Source organism: Onychomys torridus, chromosome 3 (genome assembly GCF_903995425.1).
Source record: "Onychomys torridus chromosome 3, mOncTor1.1, whole genome shotgun sequence".
Taxonomy (NCBI): Eukaryota; Metazoa; Chordata; class Mammalia; order Rodentia; family Cricetidae; genus Onychomys; species Onychomys torridus.
Window position 1 is genome coordinate 141,417,978 of NC_050445.1, and position 17,526 is coordinate 141,435,503.

The following is a 17,526-nucleotide window of genomic DNA, read 5'->3' on the forward strand; positions in this document are numbered from 1 at the left end:
TAAGACATTTTCAGGGTGGTATGACAGATGGTAAATTCACATAAATCAACAGCTTTCCTTAATTATAGCAATGAAAACTATTATACTTGAAAAAAGTTATAAAATATCCAAAACAAACACATAAGAATTGTGCAAATTTATGTAAAAATATCTTAAATGTATTTAAAGATATAGAGCTAGGAGCCAGGGGTATAACTGAGTGGCGGAACAAGTGTTTGGTTTCTGGGTTCAATACTCAGACCTCCTCCCACCAACACATAACCTAAATACTGGAAGAAGTGTGTTCTGAATGAGAACTCACTATTTTGAAAAAATTGTAAAAGAAAATTAGGAGACATTTCTTATGAAAGAGCAAGTATATCAGGAATCTACGTATTATCATATCATGGCATAGCATAGGAATAAGCAGATGGCTGGCAGACAGATAAGAATGTTCAGAAATATATTTCTATATGCATATGCATGCAAATTTAACTTCAAAGCAGTGAGTAAAGAACAGATTATGCTCTGCAATAAATATTTGGACAACTGACTAACCATTTGGCAACATTTTTTGTTAATTCCTTTCTTTCTTTCTTCCCTTCTTCTTCTTCTTCTTCTTTTTTTTTTTTTTTTTTTTTTTGAGATAGGGTTTCTCTGTGTAGTTTTGGTGCCTGTCTTGGATCTCTCTCTGTAGACCAGGTTGGCCTTGAACTCACAGAGATCTGCCTGGCTCTGCCTCCCAAGTGCCAGGATTAAAGGCGTGTACCATCATTGCTTGGCTTTAATTTCATTTCTAAGAATCAGTTCTAAAAAGGTTAATGAATGGATAAATGCCTGAAGAAAATAATGATCATAGTGACTTTTGGGAACATGAAAACCTTGTGTCTATTACAGTAGATTATTTCAGACATGTGTGTAACATGTAAATGGTAGAATACCATCAGTCTACTTTAATGAAATAGATTCATGCCTATGGGAGTGGAAGGATATATTATATTAAAATGTAAAGAATCAAGTTCTAAATCTGTGGGTATTCTTTGACCTTTTTCTGAAAATATGTAAAGAAAAATCTTTTCTCTTACTATTTCTTTACCTTTAAGAACATTCAGCTGACTTGAACACATTGGCACAGGAAAAAACTTGCTGAATAGAACACCAATAGCACAGACACTGAGATTGACAATTAATAAATGGGACCTCATGAAACTGAAAAGCTTCTGTAACGCAAAGGACACTGTCAACAGGACAGAACGGCAGCCCACAGAAGGGGAAAAGAGCTTCACCAACCCCCATTTGAGAGAGGTCTGATCTCCAAAATATATAAAGAACTCAAGAAACTAGACAGGACTGGAGACATGGCTCAGAGGTTAAGAGCACTGGCTGCTCCCACAGAGGTCCTGAGTTCAGTTTCCAGCAACCACATGATGGCTCAGAATCATCTATAATAAGATCTGGTGCCCTCTTCTGGCATACCGGTGTACATACAAATAGAGCACTCATCCATAAGATATATAAATAAATACGTCTTTCTAAGAAACTAGACATCAAAAAACTAAATAATCCAATTTAAAAAATGGAGTACAGATCTAAACAGAGAATTCTCAACAGAAGAATCTCAATTGGCCAAGATAAACTTAAAGAATCCTTAGCCATCAGGTAAATGCAAATCAAAATGACTCTGAGATACCATCTTACACCTGTCAGAATGGCTAAGACCCAAAATACTACTGACAGCCTATGTTGTAGAGGATGTGGAGCAAGAGGAACACTCCTTCACTGCTGGCAAACTTGTATGGCCAATTTGGAAATCAATATGGCAGTTTCTCAGGAAATTGGAAATTAATCTACCTCAAGACTCAGCTATACCACTCTTGGGCATATACCCAAAGGAAGCTCAATCATACCATAAGGACACTTGCTCATCTATGTTCATAGCAGCATTATTCATAATAGCCAGAATCTGGAAACAACCTAGATGCCCCTCAACTGAAGAATGGATAAAGAATATGTGGTATATTTACACAATGGAGTATTATTACTCAGCTGTTAAAAACAATGACATCAGGAAATTTGAAGGGAAATGGATGAAACTAGAAAAATCATCCTGAGTGAGGTAACCCAGACTCAGAAAGACAAACATGGTATGTACTCACTTATAAGTGGATATTAGCTGTTAAGTAAAGGATAACCAGGCTACAATCCACAGGCCCAGAGATTAGGTAACAAGGAAGGATCAAAGGGGACACGTGGATCACCCTGGGAAGGGGAGATAGATGATCTCTCCTGGATGGACTAGGGATGGGAGGGGATGGGAGTCGGGTGGAGAGGGAGAGTAATTAGAGAAAGGACTTGATGGGGGTGGGGCACTCAGGCTCCCAGGAATCTACAAGAATGACCCCAGCTAAGACTCCTAGCAATAGTGGATAGGTAGCCTGAACTGGCCATCTCCTGTAATCAGATTAGTAACCAACTATCCCATTTGTTATCGGAGAGCCTTCGTCCAGTTGCTGATGGAAACAGATGCGGAGATCCACAGCCAAGCACTGGGCCAAGTCCCGGGAATCCTGTTAAGGAGAAAGGAGGACGAACTTAGGAGCCAGGGGTCAGGGTCATCACAAGGGACCCCACAGAAGCAACTGGCCTGCTCATGGGAGCTCACAGACTATGGCCCAACGGCTAGGGAGCCTGCATGGGATGGGCTAAACCCTCTGCATTATGTGTGGTTTGGTCTACTTGTGGAACTTCTGGCAGTGGAAGCAGGTCCTGTCCCTAATGCTTTGGCTGTCTTTTGGGAACCTGTTCCTAATGTGGGTTGCCTTCCCCAGCCTTAATACAAGGAGAGGAACTTAGTCCTACCCCAACTTGATATGCCATGCTTTGTTGGCACCCATGGGAGGCCTGCCCCTTTCTGAACAGAGGTGGAGAAGGGGTAGATTGGGAAGAAGGGGCAGAGGAGAGATAGGGGGAGGGAATGGGAGGAGGAAGGAGGGGAAGCTGCAGTCGGATATAAAATAAATGAAAAAATTTAATTAATAAAAAAAATGTAAGCAACTAACACCGCCCCTCCCCGCAAAAAAAAAAAAAAAAAAAAAAAAAAAATCGGCTGTCTTAGCTCTTTTTACCGAGGTGACTTCAGTGCGTGTACCCATTTGTGACCTTAGCTTTCAAGGCACTAGGTAAATGTGCTCAGAGACCTCTGTACTCGCCACGCTGTCTATAATTTCATGTTATACTTTCTTGCATTTCCAAATTACTTTTTGCTTTCTTCTCTCATTTCTAAAATCCACGAGGGCAGGGACAATATATATGGGTCAGTGTTCACTCCCAAGCCCAGCGACACCTGGCCAATAACTCACTTTTTTCCTACATTGCAAACATGGAAGTACTTGATGTCAGTCAGCTTGTTGCATACACCCTTAGGTATAACTATCACCTCCACTTCCATGGAGAAGGAAACAAAGAGGTTTGAAGCTTGACCCAAATGCCATTGGTCGAGCCGAGCTTCTCAGGCCTAGCACTGGGCCACCACACTCAGTATAAGATGATCTTAATAAATATTGATTCTAGAGGGAAGAACTACAAGCTACCAAGCTTGAGGATCACAACGTGGGGGAGGATGGCTGGATTTAAACTCCTTTACAAACGAGGTAAAAGCCCCGCCCGCGACGACCTGCGCAGACATTCCCGAGGGCGCCATAGGGGCGGAGCTATCGTTTGTGGTGGGCGGGACCACCACTGATTGGCTATCTCTAGGCGGAAGTCCGGAGGTTCGATGGTCCGAAGACGCCAGCTTGTGACGGGGCGGGGGAGGAGGAAGGCTTCCGTAAAGGGTGCCTTTCGGTCCCTTAGCTCCCGGGGACCCTCGGAAAAAGCCCACCATACCGACCTCGCGGCTAGCCCCTCCCTCAGGCTCTCTCCGCTCGATTTCGCACCGTTATGTGGGAAGCGAATCCGGTGAGTAGCCGGCGGGACGGGGCGGGCCCAGTGGGCGGGGTTGCCTGAGAAGGGCGGGAGGCGTTCCCGGGAACTCGCCCCCGCGGTGCCTCGGGCTCCGGGTTTGCGTTCCGGGTCGCGGGTGTCCTGGGCCTCGGGCCTCCTGAGCGTCGCGGTCCCGTGGCTTTGAGCCGTGGGAACATTCGGTGGCCGCTTCCGCGCTTTTGCTTTACCCTTCTCGATTGTAGATTTTACTTCCGGGGGCTTCTCCGTCTTGGCTTTTTCCTTTATTTAATTTTCTGTATTTTGTGTTTTGCTTTCTAATTGGAATTACTGGCTTTCGAACCTGCTAATGTCTTTCGCCCCCTTACCCTCATTGCTCCTTCCCCGGTTTTGAAGCTACAGAGGTTTTAGGCTCCTCTTTATGTACTGAGTCTCAAAGGATGACGTTCTAGGATGTTTTCTTTACGTTATTAGAACAGTGATCTGGAATCCTTCTTTGTTTGCCTTCAGTAAGTAGTTCCTGTGTCTGCAGGCATTTTTGCTACTTTGCTTTCATTCATTCATTCATTCATTCATTCATTCATTCATTCAAACAAACTCCAGCCCGCCACGAATGAGGAGTGAGATCTATTTGTCAAGAAAATTCAGCCCTTGTTATGGGAATATAGTAGTGAGAAAAAAAAACGTACACTCAAGAGCTTAGGAGTTGACTGGCAGAATCACATTTCAAGAAATTTGTGGACTTACTATGTGAAACCTCAGAGGCTGAGCTAACCATTAAGTTGACTTTAATAACCCCACCCCACTGTCTATACTTGAAATAACCCTTTTGCTATAACCAGTAACTCCTTTCTTCCTGCTTCTGGAATGTATTTCCGGTTAAGTTTATCAGAAAATTCCCCGATGTTTTAAAGTTCATACCCAATAGAGATGACCCCATTGATTGGAATTCGGGTGCACATATGGTTCCATTCCATTCCATCATGACAGTCATCAGATATTTTTGATTCATACATTATAATATTGCAATCAGTTCGAGTCAGAGGAAGGTACTTTTTTGGATATGATTTTAGCAAAAAACGATTAGCATTGGGATAAAACTGGCCTATAGATGTTCATACACACTTTCACTGTTAACTATCACGTATCTTCATTTTATATCTGTATCTATGTACATGTATATATGGATATGGAGTCGATTTTTATTGGTAGTCCCTTCCTATTGATTTCCCGCAGACACCCATTGCCAGGGTATAAATTGTGTTCAAGGTCACATACTATAAATTCTCTGAATTGTCTCTATGTGAATGTGGTATGTTTACTGGAGTATATTCAAACTAGAGTATAGTTATCCTGTTGCATAACAAATACTTGCTGAATTCTTGACAGTAACTGGCTCAGTAATGCACTAAGAGGTCTCTGCTCACTCTGTTCATTTCCCCTCAGAATCACACTTAATTTGTACTATTGGGCCGGTTAAACTTTGGTGAGAATTACAAGGATCTAGTGAATGGCTCATGTATTTGGTTTATGTCACTATTTCTTTGTAAAAAAAAAAAAAAAAAAAGGCCCAGTTTTCTGTGAAATCGTAAGTTTGACTAAGCAAGCTGACTTTTGTTAATCATAGTGAACATACAGCCTTGGATTCTTTTTTTTTTTTGGCCCTTTGCATTTATGGGTTTCACTAATAATCTGTGAGTTTCTTTTGACAGAAAGGGCATCTGGAAAGCTTGTTTAGCTTTTCCAGGGAATAAACTTGTCACCCTAAGCCATGCACATCTGGAAAGATTTAAAATCCAAATATAAAAGTAAAACAAACCCCTAACCACAGTGTACTATAAATATCAATGCAGATAATATTTGCATTCCTGGCCAAATTCTCTTTGTAATGATGGAAGGTTCTGTTAAATGATGGTTAATTGATTTTATCTAGTCTCTCTTGTAGTTTCAGATGGTAGCCCCTGCTTTGTCTGCAGATCCACCTTTCACTGTTCTTTTCACAGCTGCGTCTCGCTTCCTTGGAGCTGTCGTTTGGTCTCCATTCTTTCAGACTGCTGTCATTCTTAGCCGTAGCTCACTCCTGCAGGCTGGCTTCTGCCAGCCAGACTTCCCAGGAAGTCCCCAAGAGTCTCTGAATCTCCACATACAGGACTTTAGGTATCTTTGGCAGATTCTGTTTTCAGCAACTTGGATGCCAATTACAGATTTCCCCTCAAACCTTCTTTTTCATTGTTCCTGGAACTGTACACTCACCAGATTTCATCTCTTTCCCCTTTTTATTTTGATTTCATTTTTTGTTTGTTTGTTTTTCAAGACAGGGTTTCTCTGTGTAGTTTTGGTGCCTGTCCTGGATCTCGCTCTGAAGACCAGGCCTTGAACTCACAGAGATCCCCCTGGCTCTGCCTCCCAAATGCTGGGATTAAAAGTGTGCACCACCACCACCCGGCTTTATTTTGATTTCAGTTTATTTATTTGTTTGTTTATTGTGTGTGTGCATAGACAGACAATAAAATGTCAGAGGACCACTTGTGGGAATCATTTTTCTCCCTCCACCATGTATGTGACTTCCGGGGATCAAACTCAGGTTGTCAGGCTGGATAACAAGTGCTTCTACTGACTGAGTCACCCTGCCTTTTTCTGAGATGTTTTTCAGTTATAGTTTTGAACTTAGCTGCACGGCCTCTTGAAACATCCCACCTTTGGGTTTTTTTGTTTGTTTGTTTGTTTGTTTTGTTTTCTTCATAATCCTTTCTTAGTAAGCTCCAAGGCTGTCCTGTGAACATGCCTGCTAAGGGTCATCTTTAGTCGTCACTCCTCTTACTGCTTATCCCTTTGGTGAAACTAAACCCTTGGTCATTAGTTCATTTCACTCAACAAGTCATCAGGAGATGTTTTCTACTTACTAAATAAACATGATTCTGATACTTGAAGAGGGGAGTGCAAACATGAACTGAATCAGAGCCTGCCTGCCCATGAGGGCACTCACTGTATGCAGTGTGACTTGTGGAAAGAAAGTGGTATCTGAGGGTGTCTGCGATGCTGGAAAGACCTGTTGAAGTAAGTTACATTTGAGTAAATCCTTATAGAAAGGAATCATATGAGAAGACCAAAGCAAGCAAAATGACTCAAGCCCATGAAATGGAAAGTAGATGTCAAATACAGAGAAATGGAGAAAGTGCTTCCAAGACTAAATATTGGGATTATATCACTAGCAATCCTCGGAGTCTATTTAATGAGCAAAGGAATTTATTTGGAGGTTAGCTCAGAAGTCAGAATAAAGGAATTTGTCACAGGATCTTGGAAGGGTAAGACATGGTTCAATGATGTTCTCTGGCATGCTCTGCCCTGGTCTATTCCAGCATCCAAACCACAAGGTAGTAAAGAGAGAGTGCTCATATGTATCCCAGGGTTTAAGGGTCCCCTTGGGGCTTGTCATGTACTCCAAAGTCATAGGTAGGCAGGTCTAACAGTTACCTGCCATCTCACTAGGGACGGTGCTTCTTCATGCATGGCTCAAACAACCACCCATTACAACTGACTAGCGATGGAGGGTTGTCCCAGTCACTCTTTACTGTTGCTGTGAAGAGACACCATGGATAAGGCAACTCTTACAAAAGAAAGCAATTAACTGGAGGCTTACTTACCATTTCAGAGGTTTAGTTCATTATCATCATGGCTAGGAATTTGGTGGCATGAAAGCAGGCTCTGGAGCATTAGCTCAGATTTTACACCCTGATCTATATGCGGATGGAGAGAGACCTGACATGGACTTTAGAAACCTCAAAGCCCACCCCCAGTCACACTGTTCTTCAACAAGGCCACACCTACTCAAATAAGGCTACACTTCCTAATCTGTCTTAACCTTTTCAAATAGTTCCACTCCCTGGTGACTAAGTAGTCAAATATTTGAACCTATGGGTACCATACTTATTTCAAATCACCACATTCCACTCGCTGGCCCCCATAGGCTTAGAGCCATATCATAATGTAAAACTGCAATCAGCCCAACTTCAAAAATCCCCATAGTCTATCACAGACCATCACTGTGTAAAAGTTCAAAGTCTCTTATGAGAGTCAGCATTCTCTTCAGTGTAACACCCCTGTAAAATCAAAATCAAAAAACAGATCACATTCTTCCAACATAATGGCACAGATTATACATTACCTGTGGTGGTATTGTGTTCCCCAAAGTATTGTGCACCCTAATAAACTTACCTGGGGTCAGGGCACAGAACAGCCACTAGATACAGAGGCTAGAAAATGGTGGCACTCACAGCTTTAATCCTAGCATTCCAGAGGCAGAAATCTCTCTGGATCTCTGAGTTCAAGGCCACATTGGAAACAGCCAGGCATGGTGACACACGCCTTTAATTCCAAGGAACGATGGCAAAAAGCAGAAAGGTATATAAGGCATGAGGACCAGAAACTAGAAGCATTGGGCTTTGGAGCACCACAGTTCAGCTGAGATTCATTCAGGAGGAGGACTGAGAGGCTTCCAGTCTGAGGAAACAGGATCAGCTGAGGAACTGGCAAGGTGAGGAAGCTGTGGCTTTTCTGCTTCTCTGATCTTCCAGCATTCACCCCAATACCTGGCCTCAGGTTTGATTTTATTAATAAGACTCTTTAAGATTCATGCAACAATTACCATTCCAAAAGGGAGCATAGTAAGGAAATACTGGACCAAAGCAAGACTGAAAGCCAGCAGGGCAGACTCCAAACTCTGCATCACTATGTCTGATGTTAAAGGGCTCTTCAGATCTCCAACTCCTTTCAGCTTTGTTGACTGTATTATACTTTTCTATCTTGAGCTGGTTCCACACCCAGTCTGCAGTTCTCCTTGGCAGGTATCCCATGACTTTGGCATATCCAACATCTTGGTGTCTCCAGTGCAATTCAAACTTCACTTCACGGTTTCACTCAGTGGCCTCTCTCAGCTTCATGCAGAGACACCCCTCACACATACCAGGCCTCAGCAGCTTATCTGAGGAGGGAGATTCCACAAACCCTTTCTATATTCTTGACTCTAAAGCCAGAACCACATGGCTGAAGCTGCCAAGTTCTGCTGCTTAATGGGGCTGAAACTTGACTCCCTCCTTCAGTTACATTTGCATCAGTTTTCTGCTAGTGAGGGTTTCCTTCACTGCTTAATCTTTTCTTTAATTCCTTTTCGAAAGGTGGAATCTTAGCTGTGTTGGGTCTTGCCCTGGGGTCACTACTCCCTTTATTCTGTTTATTCTATTATTCTATTTATCTCCTTGATAAATATGCTCCTTTTCTCCTCAAACTTTATATTTTGTATTTTTCTTTGCCCAGTTTGCTCCTTTTCATTATAGATCTGCATAAGAGTGATTACTAATAACCATACAACATAGTCATTAGTAGACTGTCTTGAATGCTCCACTGCCAACACCATTAATCCAAAACTCTTCAGTTTAGCCTCAGGCAGATTTTTAAGATGAGGAGAGAAAGCAGCCACATTCTTCGTCAAAATATCACAAGAATGGTCCCTAGGCCACTTAATGAAATTCTTCCCTGAAACCTCTTGAGCTGGGCCCCATTGCTTTCACACTACGATCCTCAGTGCTCCTACTAGGGTGGCTCATTAAGCCTCGACTAAAGCCCCAAATCCACATTCCACTAACAAGTAGCTTGGCCAACCTTTCAAAGCAGTACCCACCCCCATTACCAACTTCTGCCTTAGTCACTGTTCTGTTGCTATGAAGAGACAGCGTGACCAAGGCAACTTGAAAGAAAGTAATTAGTTGGGGCTTGTTGACAGTTTCAAAAATTTAGTTTATTATCATGGCAGGGAACATGGTTGCACACAGGCAGTCACTGGAGTAGTAGCTCAGAGTTTTATATCCTGATCTGTAGGCAGAGAGAGAAAGACCTGGCATGGATTTTAGAAACCTCAGAGCCCACCCCCAGTGACACAGTTCTTCCAACAAGGCCACACCTACTCCAGCAAGGCCACACCTCCTAGTCTATCTAATCCTTTGAAACAGTTCCACTGGCTGGTGACTTAGCAATCAAATATATGAGCCTATATGGGGGCCATTCTTTGTTTTTTAAATTTTTTAAATTTTTATTTTTTTATATATTTATTTATTAAATTTTTCTTTCATTTTACATACCAATCCCAGTTCCCCCTCCCTCCCCTTCTCCCGCCTCCTCACCTCCCTCCCACTCTACCCCCATCCACTCCTCAGAGTGCGTAAGGCCTCCCATGGTAGTCAACAAAGTCTGGCATACCAAGTTGAAGGAGAGCCTAGCCCTTCCCCATTAAATCAAGGCTGAGCAAGGTATCCCACCACAGGGAATGGGCTCCAAAACGCCAGTTCATGCACCTGGGATAAGTCCTGGTCCTGCTGCCAGGGACCCCACAAACAGATCAAGCCACACAACTGTCACCCACATTCATCGGGCCTAGTTCAGTCCCGAGCTGTCAGTCCAGAGTCAGTGAACTCCAACTAGCACTGGTCAGCTGTCTCTGTGGGTTTCCCCATCATGACCTTGACTACCCTCCCCTTCTTCTTCTTCTTCTTCTTCTTCTTCTTCTTCTTCTTCTTCTTCTTCTTTTTTTGAATGCCAAATGCCGTTTGTTGAAGGAGGGAGGAGGTCTTAAATACAGGCTTACAGCACAATGGGAGAACCCCGGAGGGCAGAAGTTTGCTTCTGATGTTTGTTTTTTTGTTTTTTTGAGCTGAGGATTGAACCCCAGGTCTTGCTAGGCAAGTGCTCTACCACTGAGTTAAATCCCAAACCCCCGCTTCTGATGTTTTACAATCTTGCATCTAAGCTGTTAATGCCCAATATGCTGGATACACAGACAAGGAGCTTTCCTTAAGCATTCAGGAGGATGGAATCTTGCAGGGAATTAGCATAGGGAAGGATATCAAAGTCAAGGTCGGCAAGCAGTGCAACAGTTACCCAAAACGGGGGCCAGGGCCTTATAGGTCTCCCCTTTTACTAAAAAATGAGCTTCTGACTTAGGTTGTGTGGGACGTCAGCAGGTCACCTTACCCGTCATGGAGACACCTGTCCAGGCCACACAGGCATTCTGTCTTAGATTGGTGAGCACCCCCCAGGCACTACTCGTCTCTGAATACTCATTATCATACAGGCTCAATTGTGTGAGAGCTGCAGAGTTGACTGTTGCCAAAGATCTCTAAGTGGCACTGGGCTTGCAATCTATGTGTTTGACACAGAAAAGACCAACAGAAATCTTAACCCACCCATAGCCGGTAGGCTAAAGGCAACTGAGCCATTCCCTTCCTTAACGAGCCTTACTGCAAACTGGAGTCCTTGTAAGATGGTATCCCAAGAGCAAGTGGAACTTGAGTTTGTAAATTTATAACTTTCAAAGCCAATTGAAATGTATATAATTATTGATTTAAATTTGTCTCACCTAATAGAATGAAAGATTAATTAACTGTGGTAGCTACTTTTGCTGCCAGGGTCTCCACTGTGCTAGCTGTAGTAACCAGTTATGAAATGGCAATCCCAGAAACAGTAGTAGCGGTGGTCGTCACTGTTATAACAGCAACAATGGTAGCAGTGATGTCAAATTCTCTTCTGGAGCGTGTGGGCATCCACTGGCATGGACACAACTCCAGGAACACGAACCACTGAGGCCCCTTATTCTTGATCCCAGCACGACTTAAGCTGACTGCTCTGCAAAAGAACAACTAAGAACCATAAAGGAAAAACAGGCAGCTCACAAGGAGCAGAACTAATGGTCTCATAATGGCTATATTCAGGCTCACAAATTTTAAGGTATCTTCAAAGGGGGCTAAATGAATTTCAGGAGGCCAAAATATGTTGCACAGAGCCACTCCTGAGAAGTAGGTCCTGCTCCAGCATGAATAGGATTGTGAGAATGAAAATGTTTAGCTGGCACGCTACTGTTACTAAATGGAGGTCAGTGATCTTCAGTGTTATCCTTAATCTAGGTGTCTGGTTGACACGTTCTCAAACATACTTGAAAAAGCAGTTACCATACATTACCTTCTGGAGAATCCAACTGTATGGCTGCAGGTCCTAGGCTTACGTTAATGCTTGCCAAAGCTGGCCCTATTGGACTTTCAATCCCCATTAGCATTGGAAGGGGAGAGTTTTTCACAAAGGCCCAATAGGTTTCTGCCATGTTGGGCTTCAGCTGCAGCCACAGGGTGCACTCAGCGCTCAGAAACCAAATGAGGAATTTCATTGTCCTGAGGAAAAACATAAGCAGAACTCTGGGCCCACACCAACACCAGATTGGTTCATGAGGGCCATTCTTAGTCAACCCACCACAGGGGATATGTGGGCATTGGCAGCTGACATGTGGGCTGTTTCCTCTGAGTCCGAAAGTACATTTTACACATAATATTCACAGGTTGGGGTGACGATGGATGTTTTGAAGGTGTAGCTTGTTCTCTTATGATTTTAGGAATAACACAGCTATCTTTGTATTCTTGGCATTCTTTATAAATTGTTCTCATCATGTTTTATAACACTGTTAAACACTCTTATTAATAAAAAGCCTGGAGCCAGATATTGGTGTTAAACTGAGAGATCAGAAGAATAGAACAATCCATAGCCACCAGCTGTTACCTCATCAACTCCATGAATCCTCTGACTGAAATTCTCAGCCTCCGAGAGAGCTACTTCCTGTATACCACACCTATATACCTTTCTGCCATCTTATTTCCTCTTTCTACCCAGCTACATCACTTCCTCTTTCTGCCCAGCTCTATCACTTCCTGTCTGTCTGTACAGACTTCCAGACCTCCATGGTTAACTAGTACTGGGATTAAAGGCATGTGCCATCATGCCTGGCTCTGTTCCCAGTGTGGCCTTGAACTCACAGAGATCGGATGAATGTCTGCCTCCCGAATGCTAGGATTAAAGGTGTATGCTACTACTGCCTGATCTCTATGTTTAATATAGTAGCTGGCTTTGTCTTTAGATCCCCAGGCAAGCTTTATTTGTTAGAGTACTAATAAAATATCACCACATTTATCTCTTTTTTGTCTAAAATAAAAAAAAAAAAATTATAAGAAAAACTATATACAATAAGTACAATAACTATATACAATATATAGGCAATAAATACATCAACAATGTCTAGTCCGTTTGCATTTAACAAATTCAGCGAAAATATCCCATTATCTATCCTATTTTGATGAGTCCAGTTGTACCCAATTCACTTTCTATCCTAACTTGTATTACCAACCAAAAACTGTCTTTTGATGTCTTTCAAACTTACACACTTTATACCTCTTTAGTGAGTTTCTGTTCTGAATTTGTTAACAAGGAAAACTATAACTATAACCATCTAATCTTCAACTTTCTCAGAGACCCCAGAAGGAAATAATATTAACTGAATAAACAGGAATTGCAAACAAGCCACTTCCAAAAACTGTGAGGAATGACAGAAACAGCTGGCTGCCTGGACAGTCACATGAGTTTTCTCGGCAATGTTGGAACATTAATCTTCGGTCTACAGGCTTAGCAGTTTGACAGACTCACCTGTGAAGCAGAATTTTCTAAAGTGCTTTCCTGCTTTGACTTGTCAAGGATCAGCAGTCCTTTCTCTTGTGTCCTGCTGGTCCATTTTGGACCGCATACTGTCAGCAGTCGCAGCAAGGGCATTTTCTTGCCCAGTGGCTAACTTTTGCCACAGTGAAAGTAAACTCCATATGGAGTTTCTTCAGTGCCCATCATCATCTCTGAAGTAGACTGGTACTGCCAGGAGCAGACATGTCTCATTGTCATAAAAAAAATCTGTTATTAAAACATCTTAAATGCCATATTCTGTAGATCTCTAAAGTGTTTGAGGATGAGCTATATATCTAAAATATATTTCTGCTTGACCTTGAAAACATACCTAATAAGTTTGATTGTAATGACTAACTACTAACCTGCATTTCTTTATTATCCTAAATAGTTGGTAATAATTTCCAAGGACTAGAAAATTGCATTACATTGTTAAATGAATTGTATAGGTACAGTACCTTGGACAAGATTAGAAATATATGTACAGTATTTTCTAACAAATCAATTTCAAATTTGTATCAATATACACAATTTGTATGCAGTATACAAAAATCTAATCCAATGTAAAAAAATTTAAAACTAGTAGTTGCCTTTTATAGATTCAGTTATCTGCCTTTTTATCTTATCATATCTATATCTTCCCCCTTTTCCTTTTCAGAGTAGATTCAATAATCTACCCTTTTATCCTATCATTTCTGTATCTTTTTTTTTTTTTTTAAGAGTAATTTTTCTTTTTTCTTTTCTTTTCTTTTTTTGGAGCTGAGGATCAAACCCAGGGCCTTGTGCTTGCTAGGCAAGCGCTCTACCACTGAGCTAAATCCCCAACCCCTAGAGTAATTTTTAATTGAACTGAAACTACGTAAAGATCATTTGTGTTAAGTATCTGTAGAGAATAGCAGAAACAAACATTTAGGAAGATTTATGAACTTTTATATGTGATATAACAATAGGCCAATTTACTCTTTTTCTTGGGACATTTTCCTGGATGATTTGTCCTTTTTCTTCAGATGTCTCATTTGTCCAGTGTTCTTCAGATTCCTTAGCCTTCATTCTCCTGAAAGACAAAAAACAAAAACCCTTCCCCAACCCTAACTTTGGGAAGGTTCCCTTTTGGCAAGTTCTGTCTGTATGAACTGCCGCTTCTGCCATTCCACTTGGCTCCATGCCTCTCTTTCCTCGGTTTTCATGAAGCTGTCCGCTGTAGCCCAGCATTCCCTTAGTCTCAGGGCCCTCTGCTCTCTCCTCCAAATAGAGCTGCTCCCATGGGCAGAGCTGTAGACTTCTTCCTTGTGTCCATTTGCCCTTGGGGCAGAGTCCTTGTGTCACTGTACCTGCATCTGGGGGTGGCAGCCTTATTTTCCCAAGGTGCCATTCTACTCCTGGAGAGGACACTAGGTGAGGGAGTTGGCAGCCCTTTCACCTTCCTGGCTTCATCCTCTTGGCATGAAACTTCTCCCCGGGAGCAATTTGGACTGGCGGCAATCAGGACACAGTGTCTCAGGCTGCCTGGTTTAAATAGAAGTGGACTCTGGGGAGAGGAGGGAGTTTGTGTTCTCTTGTTTTTGTCTGGAACAGAACTTCTGCCTCGTGGGCTAAGGGATATGAGGAGTACCAGCAGCCTGCCCTTCCTCAGCCTGGGGGTTCAGGGGCCCCATCTTTGGCTGTGCCCAGAAGAGGCAGCAGGACAGATGATGGGCAGTTTCTTGTGTGTATCCCATCGCTTGCAGAACTCTCTTAAGCACATTCTCCGGAGTGAAATGGTTTTGAAAGCAGTTTTGCTGGTTGAAAAGCCAATCTTCTGGGAAGAGGGTACACTTCCAGAGTTCCTTATTCTGTTAGGATGAAAAGAAAGGTCAACCCCTTACCAGCTTTTAGTAGCAGGTTTTGGAAACATATGCATGTACATGAACATGTGTACACACACACACACACACACACACACACACACACACACACACACACACACACACCACCCCATGACCTGAGTTCCATCCCTGGGATCCATATGGTGAAAGCAGAGAACTGACTTCCACAAGTTGTCTAATGACCCCCACACATGTATGTGCTATGGTACATACATGCCCACACAAATGCAATAAATAAACAAAATGTTACTTTGTGTATGTGCATGCATGTATGTTTTGAGGCACTATCTCCCAGCATACCCATGCATGCCTTGAACTTGTCTTTTCCTGCCTCAGCCCCAGAAGTGCTGGGAATTCAGGTGTATCATGAGGCTTAGTGCTGATTCTTCTTTATAGAGAGGCAAAGATGTCTTCATCACCAAGTGTGACTTCCTCAAGTATGCTTTTGCTAATAAAATAACTTACACTTTATAGTAACACTCTCACTAGAAATGGTAAGTCTGGAATGCAGCATTGTGTTCCAAGATATGGATCCGGATTTGACTTTGAACTCATCTTCCCTGTTACTTTTCAGTGCATGATTCAGGTGGAATGTGCCCATGTGCTGTGAATACAGCTCTTCATTGGAATGGATGGCTCCACCATGTGCACACTGGAAAATGAGAAGGATGCTTTGCCACTTGATGCTGGCTGTTCTTCTTTGCAGCCTTCTGCACAGGAAGCATCGCTTTCTCCCAGTTAGAAAGAGGAAAATCAGGCCGAATGTGGCATTGTAACTGAACCGTCCCATTCATCTAATGTGCATTAAGAGCTTCTCCGTGTTAGATAACTTGCACGTGCTCTTTTGATTACCTGTAGACGGATCCTGACTAGAACCATCATTACTACAGTGACAGCATTCTAAATTATTTTATTTAAGCCAATTTTCTCTTGGAGCCAAATTATACAAAATAGCCATTCCTTTGGAGAGGAAATGCACTATAGAAGATGCTGTGGCTTTTATGATCTGAAATGAATTGTTTGAAAGAAAGCCAGTGCATCTGTGAAGCTTGGCAGCAAAGGAGATGAGGACTGACTGTCGGTGGAAATGAGGCTGAGGGGCGGGCACCTGGAGGGAGATAGAACCCCAGCATGTCTCAAGGGCTTTAGTAGTCTTCTCTGCACTGTATACTCGGTGATTTTAGACAAAATAATCACATCATTTGCTGCTTTGTATTTTCCCTGACTTTAATTGGAAAGTAATGTCTTCTCTCTTCTGTTCATGGGACTATGGAGGGAAAAAAAAAGTATAAATTGTGACCAAGAATTGGCCTAGCTAGTCAAAGCTCAGTCAGAGTTATTTATGGCAGGGAGTTCCCCTCCTTCCCACCCTCCCTCCCCTCCCCCTTTTCCTCCCCCCCCTCTCCCTTCCTGTCCTCCCTCCCTCTTTTTCTATTCTCTCCTTTCTACCTCCCTCCCTCAGATCTCACTGTGTTTCTCAGGTGGGCCTTGACCTCCTGGACTCAAATGATGGTCCTGCTTCAGCCTTAGTAGCTGGGACAGGCTGCAGTGCTTGGCTCATAGACTGGCCTACAGTGCCAGCTCAGGCCCAGAGTCAAAGCGCAGAGCACACACTGGCCTGTAGCCATAGGAGGGAACCTTTCTGTGACTCTGTTCCTTTTCTGATAGAGAAAATACTGGACCATGGCCCAGTATTAACTTAGGTATTTGCTTCAAGCTTGTCTTTGCAATTTTTCAGGGTATTTCCCAAACAAGAGCTAATCCTGGGTCCCCCTTTCTTTCTTTCTTGCTCTCTCACAGTACAATGGCCAAGCAGTGTGAAGAGTGCTGGAAGAGGAGAGCAGGTGTGTGGACTAGTTAGCAGGACAGTTGATTCTACATTCTAAGTCATCGTCTTTATCATCCATTGGAGACACACAAGGTAAATAAATAGTGCATTCTAACCTGGAGCCCTGATCCCAGGCTCTTCTGTTCTGTTTTGTTTTTTTTCAGCAGCTAATCAACTTGTAAAACATGAAGGAGTGAAACCAAGGACCTATCAGAAAAGTATTCCTTGGGAAGTTGCTGGACATGAATAAAAAAATCAAAATTAGCCCCTTCACGGAGCACAGGTACTCATCCTAACCACCCAGCAAGGAAGGAACTTTAGTTTCTGCTCTGTGTCGGGGAATGTGGCCTAGACAAAATCGTGGAAACTTATCCT

At 42.7% G+C, this 17,526-nt stretch overlaps 1 protein-coding gene across 7 annotated transcripts in view; it reads left to right on the top strand.

Annotated features, from left to right (window-relative positions):
• The first annotated feature begins 3,748 nt into the window (after positions 1–3,748).
• Positions 3,749–17,526, top strand: part of Parp11 (poly(ADP-ribose) polymerase family member 11) — a 36,451-nt gene continuing 22,673 nt past the window's right edge. For 3 of the 7 annotated variants that reach the window (XM_036181174.1, XM_036181175.1, XM_036181181.1), the window contains exons 1-2: positions 3,749–3,936; positions 17,124–17,244. The gene's annotated coding sequence lies outside the window, so the exon portion shown is untranslated. Of the gene's footprint in view, positions 3,937–4,074; positions 4,428–17,123; positions 17,245–17,315; positions 17,435–17,526 lie in introns of those variants that run through there. The other 4 variants (XM_036181177.1, XM_036181179.1, XM_036181178.1 and 1 more) reach the window with 3 other exon arrangements.